This window comes from Scylla paramamosain, chromosome 26 (assembly GCF_035594125.1).
Source record: "Scylla paramamosain isolate STU-SP2022 chromosome 26, ASM3559412v1, whole genome shotgun sequence".
NCBI classification, from domain to species: domain Eukaryota; kingdom Metazoa; phylum Arthropoda; class Malacostraca; order Decapoda; family Portunidae; genus Scylla; species Scylla paramamosain.
Window position 1 is genome coordinate 5,440,001 of NC_087176.1, and position 9,989 is coordinate 5,449,989.

At 40.1% G+C, this 9,989-nt stretch overlaps 1 long non-coding RNA gene across 1 annotated transcript in view; it reads right to left on the minus strand.

The window, feature by feature from the left end:
• Window positions 1–6,958, minus strand: part of LOC135113631 (uncharacterized) — a 75,801-nt gene extending 68,843 nt beyond the window's left edge. Inside the window, exon 1 of the long non-coding RNA XR_010274916.1 lies at window positions 6,014–6,958. This is a non-coding gene — a long non-coding RNA (uncharacterized LOC135113631). The remainder of the gene's footprint in view (window positions 1–6,013) is intronic.
• Between the last annotated feature and the right edge of the window lie 3,031 nt (window positions 6,959–9,989).

Here is a 9,989-nt window from a genome sequence, read left to right on the forward strand (position 1 = left end):
AGAGAGAGAGAGAGAGAGAGAGAGAGAGAGAGAGAGAGACTCATTACTCAGGGGTTAAAACTCACCACAGGTACACAGCTGTTCAGTGACATGAGACAAAGAAAACGGAGGGTCATCACAGAAAACGGAACGTGGCCTCATGTAAACAAGGGGGTACTTATTTATTATTTTTCATATTTTTTTTTCCTTTATTATTTTTCAATGGAGGGAAAAAAACAAGTAAAAATAAAAAAAGCTCCCCGATTTTTTATTTCCTCGTGACACCAAAGAGAAGAGAGAGTGAGGGGAGTGAGAGGGAGAGGGAGAGGGAGAGGGTACGAGAGAGTGAGAGGGAGAGAGGGAGGATAAAAGGAAGAGGAGAAAAGGAAGGCAGAAGAGAAATATTCCAGGAAAGAACAAAGTTGAGAGTCACAAAGTCTTTGAAGATAAGACGGAGATGGAAGAAGAGAGAGAGAGAGAGAGAGAGAGAGAGAGAGAGAGAGAGAGAGAGAGAGAGAGAGAGAGAGAGAGAGAGAGAGAGAGAGAGAGTCGCAGGAACTGAAAAGAGAAAGACCACAACAAATATTTCATTCACAGCGAAAAAAAAATAATAAAGATATTGAAAAAATTAATTAAAGAAAAAGAGATCACGAAATTGAAAAAATAAATAAATGTACAATAAAAAAGTTAATAAAAATAAGTGAAAAGTAAGATGTGAGAGAGAGAGAGAGAGAGAGAGAGAGAGAGAGAGAGAGAGAGAGAGAGAGAGAGAGAGAGAGAGAGAGAGATTCTACGTGTGTGTTTCTAGGAATACATATTTGTGCGTAGGTACGTGTGTGTGTGTGTGTGTGTCTCTCTCTCTCTCTCTCTCTCTCTCTCTCTCTCTCTCTCTCTCTCTCTCTCTCTCTCTCATTGGGTTATCTCGACTCTGATTGGTCATTACAGAGAGAGAGAGAGAGAGAGAGAGAGAGAGAGAGAGAGAGAGAGAGAGAGAGAGAGAGAGAGAGAGAGAGAGAGAGAAACGATCACTTTAAATTAACCTTGTATTTTAGTATTTTTCCTTCCTCCATTTTATCCTCCTCCTCCTCCTCCTCCTCCTCCACAACCACCACCACCTCCTCCTCCTCCTCCTCCTCCTCCTCCTGCTGCTGCTGTAAAATTTCGTATCAGTGTTAAGAGGAGACCAGATTTACCTTAACCGGAGGAAAAATTGGAGGTATCGAGAGAGAGAGAGAGAGAGAGAGAGAGAGAGAGAGAGAGAGAGAGAGAGGTCACGTAGACAGGTGAGAGGCAACCAGGTAAAGAGAGAGTGAGGGAGAGTGAAGGATCTATGTCAGCGAAACTATTATAGGGTCTCTCTCTCTCTCTCTCTCTCTCTCTCTCTCTCTCTCTCTCTAGGTGATGATAATGAGGAGGAGGAGGAAGAGGAAGAGGAGGAAGAAGAGGATAAGTGAGTGGAGGACGAGATGGTTTAAAAGGTGGTGGTGGTGAAGAGGAGGAGGAGGAGGAGGAGGAGGAGGAGGAGGGAGTAAAGAAGGAAGAGGAAGACTGTTCATGCAGAGAGAGAGAGAGAGAGAGAGAGAGAGAGAGAGAGAGTTTCTAGAATCCTCTTGTGAAGCCTCGAGACTGTACGGTCGAAGCTTCGGAGCACTCTCTCTCTCTCTCTCTCTCTCTCTCTCTCTCTCTCTCTCTCTCTCTCTGTGTGTGTGTGTGTGTGTGTGTGTGTGTGTGTGTGTTATATAAAGTACTTACGTAAATATTACACACACACACACACACACACACACACACAGAGAGAGAGAGAGAGAGAGAGAGAGAGAGAGAGAGAGAGAGAGAGAGAGAGAGAGAGAGAGAGCCTACATATGTGCGTGTGTCTAAGTTATATACGAAAGTTCGACCACACACACACACACACACACATCACACACACACACAACCCAATCACCTGAGGAAGTGTACCTGTCTTTGCCTAATTAATTCTGAGGTGACAGGACGGAGGAGGAGGAAAGGTGAGGCTGGAGGAAACTATAGGAGAGGGAGAGGTGGAGGAAAGAGGCACGGATGGAGGGAAAAGGGAGAAATGGAGGGAAGAGAAATGAAGGAAAAGAAGGATGGAGAAAAGAGGAAGAAAGAGATATGGAGAAATGAAGGAGAGATGGAGGAAAGGAGAAATAGAAGAAATGGGAATAGAAGAAATTTAAAGAAAGATGGAGAAGGAGGGAAGTTATGATTGAGAGAGAGAGAGAGAGAGAGAGAGAGAGAGAGAGAGAGAGAGAGAGAGAGAGAGAGAGAGAGACTTTTTAATTGCGCTATGGAATGAACGGAAAATAACAGATAACAAAAGAGACAAAAGCGAAACTAAAAATAAAAGGGGAAAAAAAGAAAAGGGAAAAAAGGGAAAATGTCCTTTGATGGAGATACAATAACATTTTTTTTTCCAACTTATTTTGATTAATGTATTTTACTCTCTCTCTCTCTCTCTCTCTCTCTCTCTCTCTCTCTCTCTCTCTCTCTCTCTCTCTCTGAACGAAAACACGCTGCCAAAACCAAAAAAAAAAGACGAAAAAAAGGAAAAAATAAGGTATGTGTTTTTATGTAGATTAAAAATATATGTTCTCTTTTATATTTTTCTTTTTTTCATGTAGAGTGCAATGAACAATGTACTCTTTATTTTTTTTTTTTGTTTTATTGTTTTTATAATTTTTTTGGCGCGAGTTCGTACGCAGGTGTGACAAAAAAAGTGACATGATGTGACAGAAAAAATATATATAAAAAAAAGTTACGATTTGACGACGAAAAAAAATAAAGGAAGAAAACTGATGCGATGTGACGAAAAAAATAACGAAAAAGTGACGATGTGATGAAAAAATAACAGAAAAAGTGACGATGTGATGAAAAAATTGCAAAAAAAGTGACGATGTGATGAAAAAATAACAGAAAAAGTGGCGATGTGATGAAAAAATTGCAAAAAAAAGTGACGATGTGATGAAAAAATAACGAAAAACTGACGATATGATGAAAAAATAACGAAAAAGTGACGATGTGACGAAAAAATAAAAAAAAAGTGACGATGTGACGAAAAAATATAAAAAAAAGTGACGATGTGACGAATAAATATAACAAAAAAGTGACGATGTGACGAAAAAATAAATAAATAAATGCGTGAAAAGACAGTGAAAAGAAGACTGACAAACCATCAACAAAACAAAAAATAAATAAACAAACAAACATCAATAAAAAAAAAGAAACAAACAACAAACACGAAAACCGAAGGAAAAGAAGTAAGAGACAAATGATAAAATTTAAAAAAAAGACAAAACACATAAAAAAAAAAACAGAGAGACAAACACCAACAAAAAAAATAACAAGACAAAAACGAGAGAAGGAGAAACATGAAACAGAGGAAGGAAACAACACACACACACACACACACACACACACACACACACACACACACACACACAGAATTATCATCTATCGTAGTTCTAATAGACTTCTCGCAACCATCAATTGGCGTCAGTTTATTTTAGCGAAATTTACGAAACTTAATTTAGCGACCAGAGAGAGAGAGAGAGAGAGAGAGAGAGAGAGAGAGAGAGAGAGAGAGAGAGAGAGAGAGAGAGAGAGAGAGAGCATACCTGTCTTGCGGTGGAGCATTTAGTAGCATCCAGGGACTCTCTTGCCTTACCTGGTTGGCTGCCCAGGTGAGAAGGAGGAGGAGGAGGAGGAGGAGGAGGAGGAGGAGGAAAAAAAAAAAAAAGAGAAATAGTACTAGAACGTGCAGGAGGGAAGAAGAAAGAGGAAGAAGAGGAAGAGGTAGAGAAAGAGGAGGAAGAGGAAGAGGAGGATGGAATATTGGGAGGGAAGAGAGAAGTTCCAATAGAAATATGAGGAGAGGAATTGAGGAGGAAGACAAAGAGGACATAAAGAAGAATGAAGAGGATGAAGATGCAAAAGAAGGAAGAAAGAAAAAAGAATGAAGAGTAGGGAAAGAAAGAGACGAGAAAGAAGAGAAGCAAGAGGGAAGAGACAGTTAAAATAATGAAAAAGAAAGAAGGAAGTGGAATACGATGGATAAAGAGGAGGAATAAGTGAAATAAAAAGGGAAAAGAAAAAAATAAAGAAAATGATAATAGATAAAGAGGAGAAACAGAATAAGAGAGAAAGTAAAGAAGAAAAAAGAGGAGAAATAGATTAAACAAACACAGAAAGGGGAAAAAAGAAGGAAATATGGCAGAAAATGAGAGACAAAAATACAAAGAGGAAAAGGAGAAAATTAGATTAAGAGGGAAAAAAAGAGGAAAGAGGGGGAAACAAAGGAATTAAAAAATGAAAAACTGAAAAAAAGTTGTGAATATAGTAATGGAAACTGGAGAGAGAGAGAGAGAGAGAGAGAGAGAGAGAGAGAGAGAGAGAGAGAGAGAGAGAGAGAGAGAGAGAGAGAGAGAGAGAGGAACAAGGCAATTCCCTGGTTTCCTCTCCCCTGCTGCGCTCTCCTCGCCTCTCACACCATCCAATTCTCTCTCTCTCTCTCTCTCTCTCTCTCTCTCTCTCTCTCTCTCTCTCTCTGCTCTTTACTTTCAATTTTCCTTCGTTTTTTAAAAGGTTTCCATGTTTTTCTCCTTTCTCTTTTTTTCACCTTTCGCCAAAACGACACTCATTTTTCTATTCTTTGCGTTTTTTCCGCCTTTATTTCCATCTGTGGTTTTGTTCCTTTAGGATAAACACATTTGAAGTGGAGTCGTTTCTTTAATCCTGTTTTTTTTTTCCTTTTCGTAATGATTCATTTAAACAGATGCACAACAAAGAGAATTCCATAGTGTAGTTTTGCTGTCCTTTTTTTTTTTTTTATTTCCTTTACAGATCTCTTCCATTTTTTTAAGGCTTTGCACAGTCATTTGTTTAATCTATAGTTTTCATTCCTTTAAGCTGAAAAAAAAATGGCATGGGTGTTTTTACAAATAAGAATTTAAGTTCACGATTTTTTCTCTCTTTCATTTTATTGTTTTTAATTTATCTTTAGTTGAGGCTTAGAGTGATTTATTTCATCTATACTTTTGTTTTTAGGTTTCGTTGTTCTTTTGTTTTACTTATGGTTTTGTCATTTATTTCATCTATACTTGACTTTCTTCCATTTTCCTTCTTTATGGTTTTATTTCGGTTAATTCTCATTGTAATTCATTTCATCTATAGTTTTATTCCTTGAGTCTTCTTTCTCCATTTACTTTACTTTGTTCTCACAGCACTTTGTTTCATCTATAGTTTATTTTCCTTTGGACTTTGCTATTCTTTCATTTCATCTATAGCTACATTCTCTCGGACTTCGTTATCATTTTTTTCAGTGGTTTATTTCATCTATAGTTAATGTTTATATATGAGAAAGAGCTTTGTTTTGTATAGTTACGATCCTTCAGATTTCATTATTTATTTGCTTCCCTCTAGTCTTCCCGTGGTTTATTTCATCTATAGTTTATTAATCCTTTCAACTCAGCTATTCTTTCATTTCATCTATAGTTACATTCTTTTAGTGGTTCATTTAATCTATATATTCTTTCAAACTTCTTCATTTATTTGTTTCAGTTTAGTCTTAAGCTCAAATAATGAACGGAATGTACAAATTAACCTATTTCCAGTTTGACCTGCGCAGTATTAATTAAGTTTATTCATTTATTCACCTCGCTATCCGTTTGTCGCTACGCATCACTGGAAATGTATAAGCGAATGAAGTGAATGTATGAATAAATAACTAATGTATGGTCAAATAGATTCAATTCAACGATATTATTTGTTATGATAGCGCTCTCTCTCTCTCTCTCTCTCTCTCTCTCTCTCTCTCTCTCTCTCTCTCTCTCTCTCTCTCTCTCTCTCTCTTGCCCGTATTACCTGTGTGTGCCAAATCATTAATCTCACCTAATTTAAAACAAACTGCAGGTAAACTAATTAAGGTATTTTCACACCAGGTAACAACAACAGCAACAACAACAACAACAACAACAACAACAACAACAACAGCAACAACAACACCCACTCTTACCTTACAAGATGAGGAAGACGGGAACAAAATCAAACTCTGTCACACTCTTGAAACCAATCTTTTCCCCACCTCTTCTCACGTTTCCCCCAAAAATCTGTTTCCCTTCAGTCTGCGTGTTTCCCCTCCACGTCTAAGGACACTGAAGCACTCTAGACGCACACGCAACACACGCAACACCCGCGGAACACACGCAAACGTACGCCAGACGCACACACGCAAGCACAGATCTCGTTTGGGTGTCACGATCGTAATGTAAAAATCATATATTTGATATCTCCTTTCGGGCACCAAGTTTACTCCACACTTATCATGTTTCTCAGAGTTTACACGCCGCTGGAGTCGCGTGGAGGGTCCGGCGGGGCGTGGAAGGGGCCAAGGCGTGGAGGGAAGGCGTGTGAGTGCGTGGGAGAGGCGTGTGCGGGCGTGAGAGTGAGAGAGAGATGGCACTGCAAGGAAGAGCTAACCAATGTGCTCGAGGCCAGAGTTGAGAGGCAACTGACTGGAATCCCATCCTGCCACCGCGCCTCCTCTCCCTCCCTCTCCCTCTCTCTCTCTCACTCTCTCTCCTTCCCTCCATTCCTCCACTGTCCCTTCCTCTCTCTCTCTCTCTCTCTCTCCCTGGCTCTCCTCTATCCTATCCTTCTATCCATCCTTTGTTTATATTTTCTTTTTTATTCTCTTTTTTCCTCCTTTCCTCTATTCTCCCCGTCTCTCTCCCTCTCTCTCTTTACCTCCTTTTCTCTATCGCTTGTTACCTTTCTGTGCATCTTTCTTTGTGTTTATTTTCTCTCCTTTTTTTTCTTTCTTTGTGTCCTCCTCTCTTCCTTTCCCTATCTTCTTCTATTCTTCTCATTTCTTCTCTTCATTTTTTTTTGTCTTTGTTTATCCTTCTATTTTCTTTTCATCATTGTCTCGTCGTCTTCCTCGTCTCTCTCTCTCTCTCTCTCTCTCTCTCTCTCTCTCTCTCTCTCTCTCTCTCTCTCTCTCTCTCTCTCTCTCTCTCTCTCTGGGCGTGTATTATGTGTCAAGGCAAATTACAATAAAACCACATACACACACACACACACACACACACACACACACACACACACACACACACACACACACACACACACACACACACACACACACACAGTCTTTTCCTTCAATAACAAACACCTGCAATCTTTTGTTAAACAGGTGTGAAATTTGCATATCAATTAGCACGTGCGACAGGTAATAATAATAATAATAATAATAATAATAATAATAATAATAATAATAATAATAATAATAATAGTGATTTTTCTCTCTTTCTCGACACTTAGAGCAAAACGTATAGGATTCTCTCTCTCTCTCTCTCTCTCTCTCTCTCTCTCTCTCTCTCTCTCTCTCTCTCTCTCTCTCTCTCTCTCTCTAAGTAAACTGCGAAAATCCATCTGGAGAAGACAATGTGTGTGTGTGTGTGTGTGTGTGTGTGTGTGTGTGTGTGTGTGTGTGTGTGTGTGTGTGTGTGTGTGTGTGTGTGTGTGTGTGTGCGTTGCTTTCACGTGTGTCATTTTCTCAGGCATGAAAATAGAATCGCATAAATTAACGGAGAGAGAGAGAGAGAGAGAGAGAGAGAGAGAGAGAGAGAGAGAGAGAGAGAGAGAGAGCGTGGGGTAAAGAGAGATATTATGCAAGTACTATTTTGCGTTCTCTCTCTCTCTCTCTCTCTCTCTCTCTCTCTCTCTCTCTCTCTCTCTCTCTCTCTCTCTCTCTCTCTCTCTCTCTCTCTCTCTCTCTCCCTCGTCTAACTCTTCCCCTCCATTTCCCCTCCACAACTCCATCTACTCCACTTTCCTCCCCTCTTTCCTCTAGTTTCCTCTTGTTTTCCTTTTTTTCGTCCCCTTTTTCCTGTTTTCCTTTTTCCTTCACTTTTCTCCTCCACATTCCTCTTATTTCTCTTTTTCTCCAGTTTTCCTTCCACTTTCCTCCTGTTTCCTCCACTCCTCTTCTCCACTTTTCCCTCCATATTCGTCTTGTTTCCTCCACTTTTCCTCCACTTTTCTCCTGTTTCTGTTCTTTCCTCTGCTTCTCCTCCACTTTCCTCTTGTTTCCCTTCTTTTTTCCACTTCTCCACTTTCCTCCTGCTTTTTTTCCTGTTTTCTCCAAATTTTCCCACTTTCCTTCCCTTTTTCTCTCTTTCCTCCACCTTTCCCCTCCACATATCTTCTGTTTTTCCTCTTTCCACTTTTCCGTCCACATTTCTCCTGTTCTCCTCTTTCTTCTATCTTTTCCCCTCCACACCTCTCCAGTTTTTTTTTTCTTTCCTCTACTTTTTCTTCGCATTCCTTCTGTTTCCCTGTTTTCCTCCACTTTTTCCCCCGTCCTCCACATTCCTACTCTCTCCACCTTTATCATAACACTTCTTCTTATCCTTTCCTTCTCTTTTTTTCTTTTATCTCCACTTTCCTCCTCCTCCTCTTCCTCCTCCTCCTCCTCCTCCTCCTCCTCCTTCCCCTTATCCCTTAGGCAGGTAAGGCAACACCTGGTCACCTGAGGGCCTAATTAGTCGTGCTCACCTGACCGTCAAGATTCACAGAGGTGCATTTTTTCCCTCAATAACTAGATTGGCAGTGATTTTGGCTTATTCCTGTTTTTTTCCCCCTTTTTTTCGTCTTTTTTTAGTTTTTCGTTATTTTTCTATTTGTTTTTTTTGTCCTTTCATTTTTTTCTTTTTTTCCCTTTTTATTGTATTTTTTTATTATTGTTTCCACTTTTTCTATCGTTGCAGCTCTTTTTTTCCTTTGTTATGCTTTATTTTCTTCTCCCTTTTTCCCTCTTCTTCCATTTTTATCCTTTCATCTTTTTTTCCCTTTTCCGTCATTTTTTTGTCGTTTTCACTTTTTTTTTTCCATTTCTATTCTTTCATCTTTTTTCCCCTTTTTTCCATTATTTTTATCATTGTTTTTACTTTCCGCGTGTGTGTGTGTGTGTGTGTGTGTGTGTGTGTGTGTGTGTGTGTGTGTGTGTGTGTGTGTGTGTGTGTGTGTGTGTGTGTGTGTGTGTGTGTGTGTGTGTGTGTGTGTGTGTGTGTGTGTGTCTGGATGAGATGGATACTCGCGTGTGGAGAGAGAGAGAGAGAGAGAGAGAGAGAGAGAGAGAGAGAGAGAGAGAGAGAGAGAGAGAGAGAGAGAGAGAGAGAGAGAGAGAGAGAGAGATTGTGCTAACTACGATAACATTTTTCCTTTCCATTTCACACAATGAATTTCCACACACACACACACACACACACACACACACACACACACACACACACACACACACACACACACACAGGTGACCGGCCTCTATCAGCTAATGAACCTGGAACACCTGTGGGAGGAGAGCATGTCACCCTGGGAGGAGGAGGAGGAGGAGGAGGAGGAGGAGGAGGAGGAGAAGGAGGAGGAGGAGGAGGTGGAGGAGGAAGAGATGGTGTGTGTAGGTGTGTATCTTGTTTGTGTGTGTGTGTTTGTGTGTGTTTGTGTGTGTGTGTGTGTGTGTGTGTGTGTGTGTGTGTGTATGTGTTTGCAGTTCTCTTTTTAAACATTTCTCTCTTTTTCCTTTCCTTTGCTTTTTTTTCCTCTTTCTCTTTGTTTTCCCTCCATTTATTTCCCCTTTTCTCCTTTTCTCTGTTTTCCTTTTCCTCCTTCCTCTTTAATTTCCTCCCTTTTACCTTCTACCATTTTCCTCTTTTCCCTTCTCTGATTACCAATACTTTCCTCCTGTTTCCCTCCCTTCATCTTTTACCTCTCTTCTCTCTCCATCATCCTTTCTTCCCCTCTTTCCTCTCCTTTCCTATCCATTTCTCTTATACCCTTTCTTTTTTTCCTCCTCCCTCTCTCCTCTCCTTTTTTTTCCCCTTCTATCCTCTCCCTTCTTCCTTTTCCCTCTTCCTTCCTTTCATTCCTTCACATCACTTCCCCCCTCTCCCTTCCTCTCCCTTCCCTCTCTCTTTTCTCTCCTTCTGTAC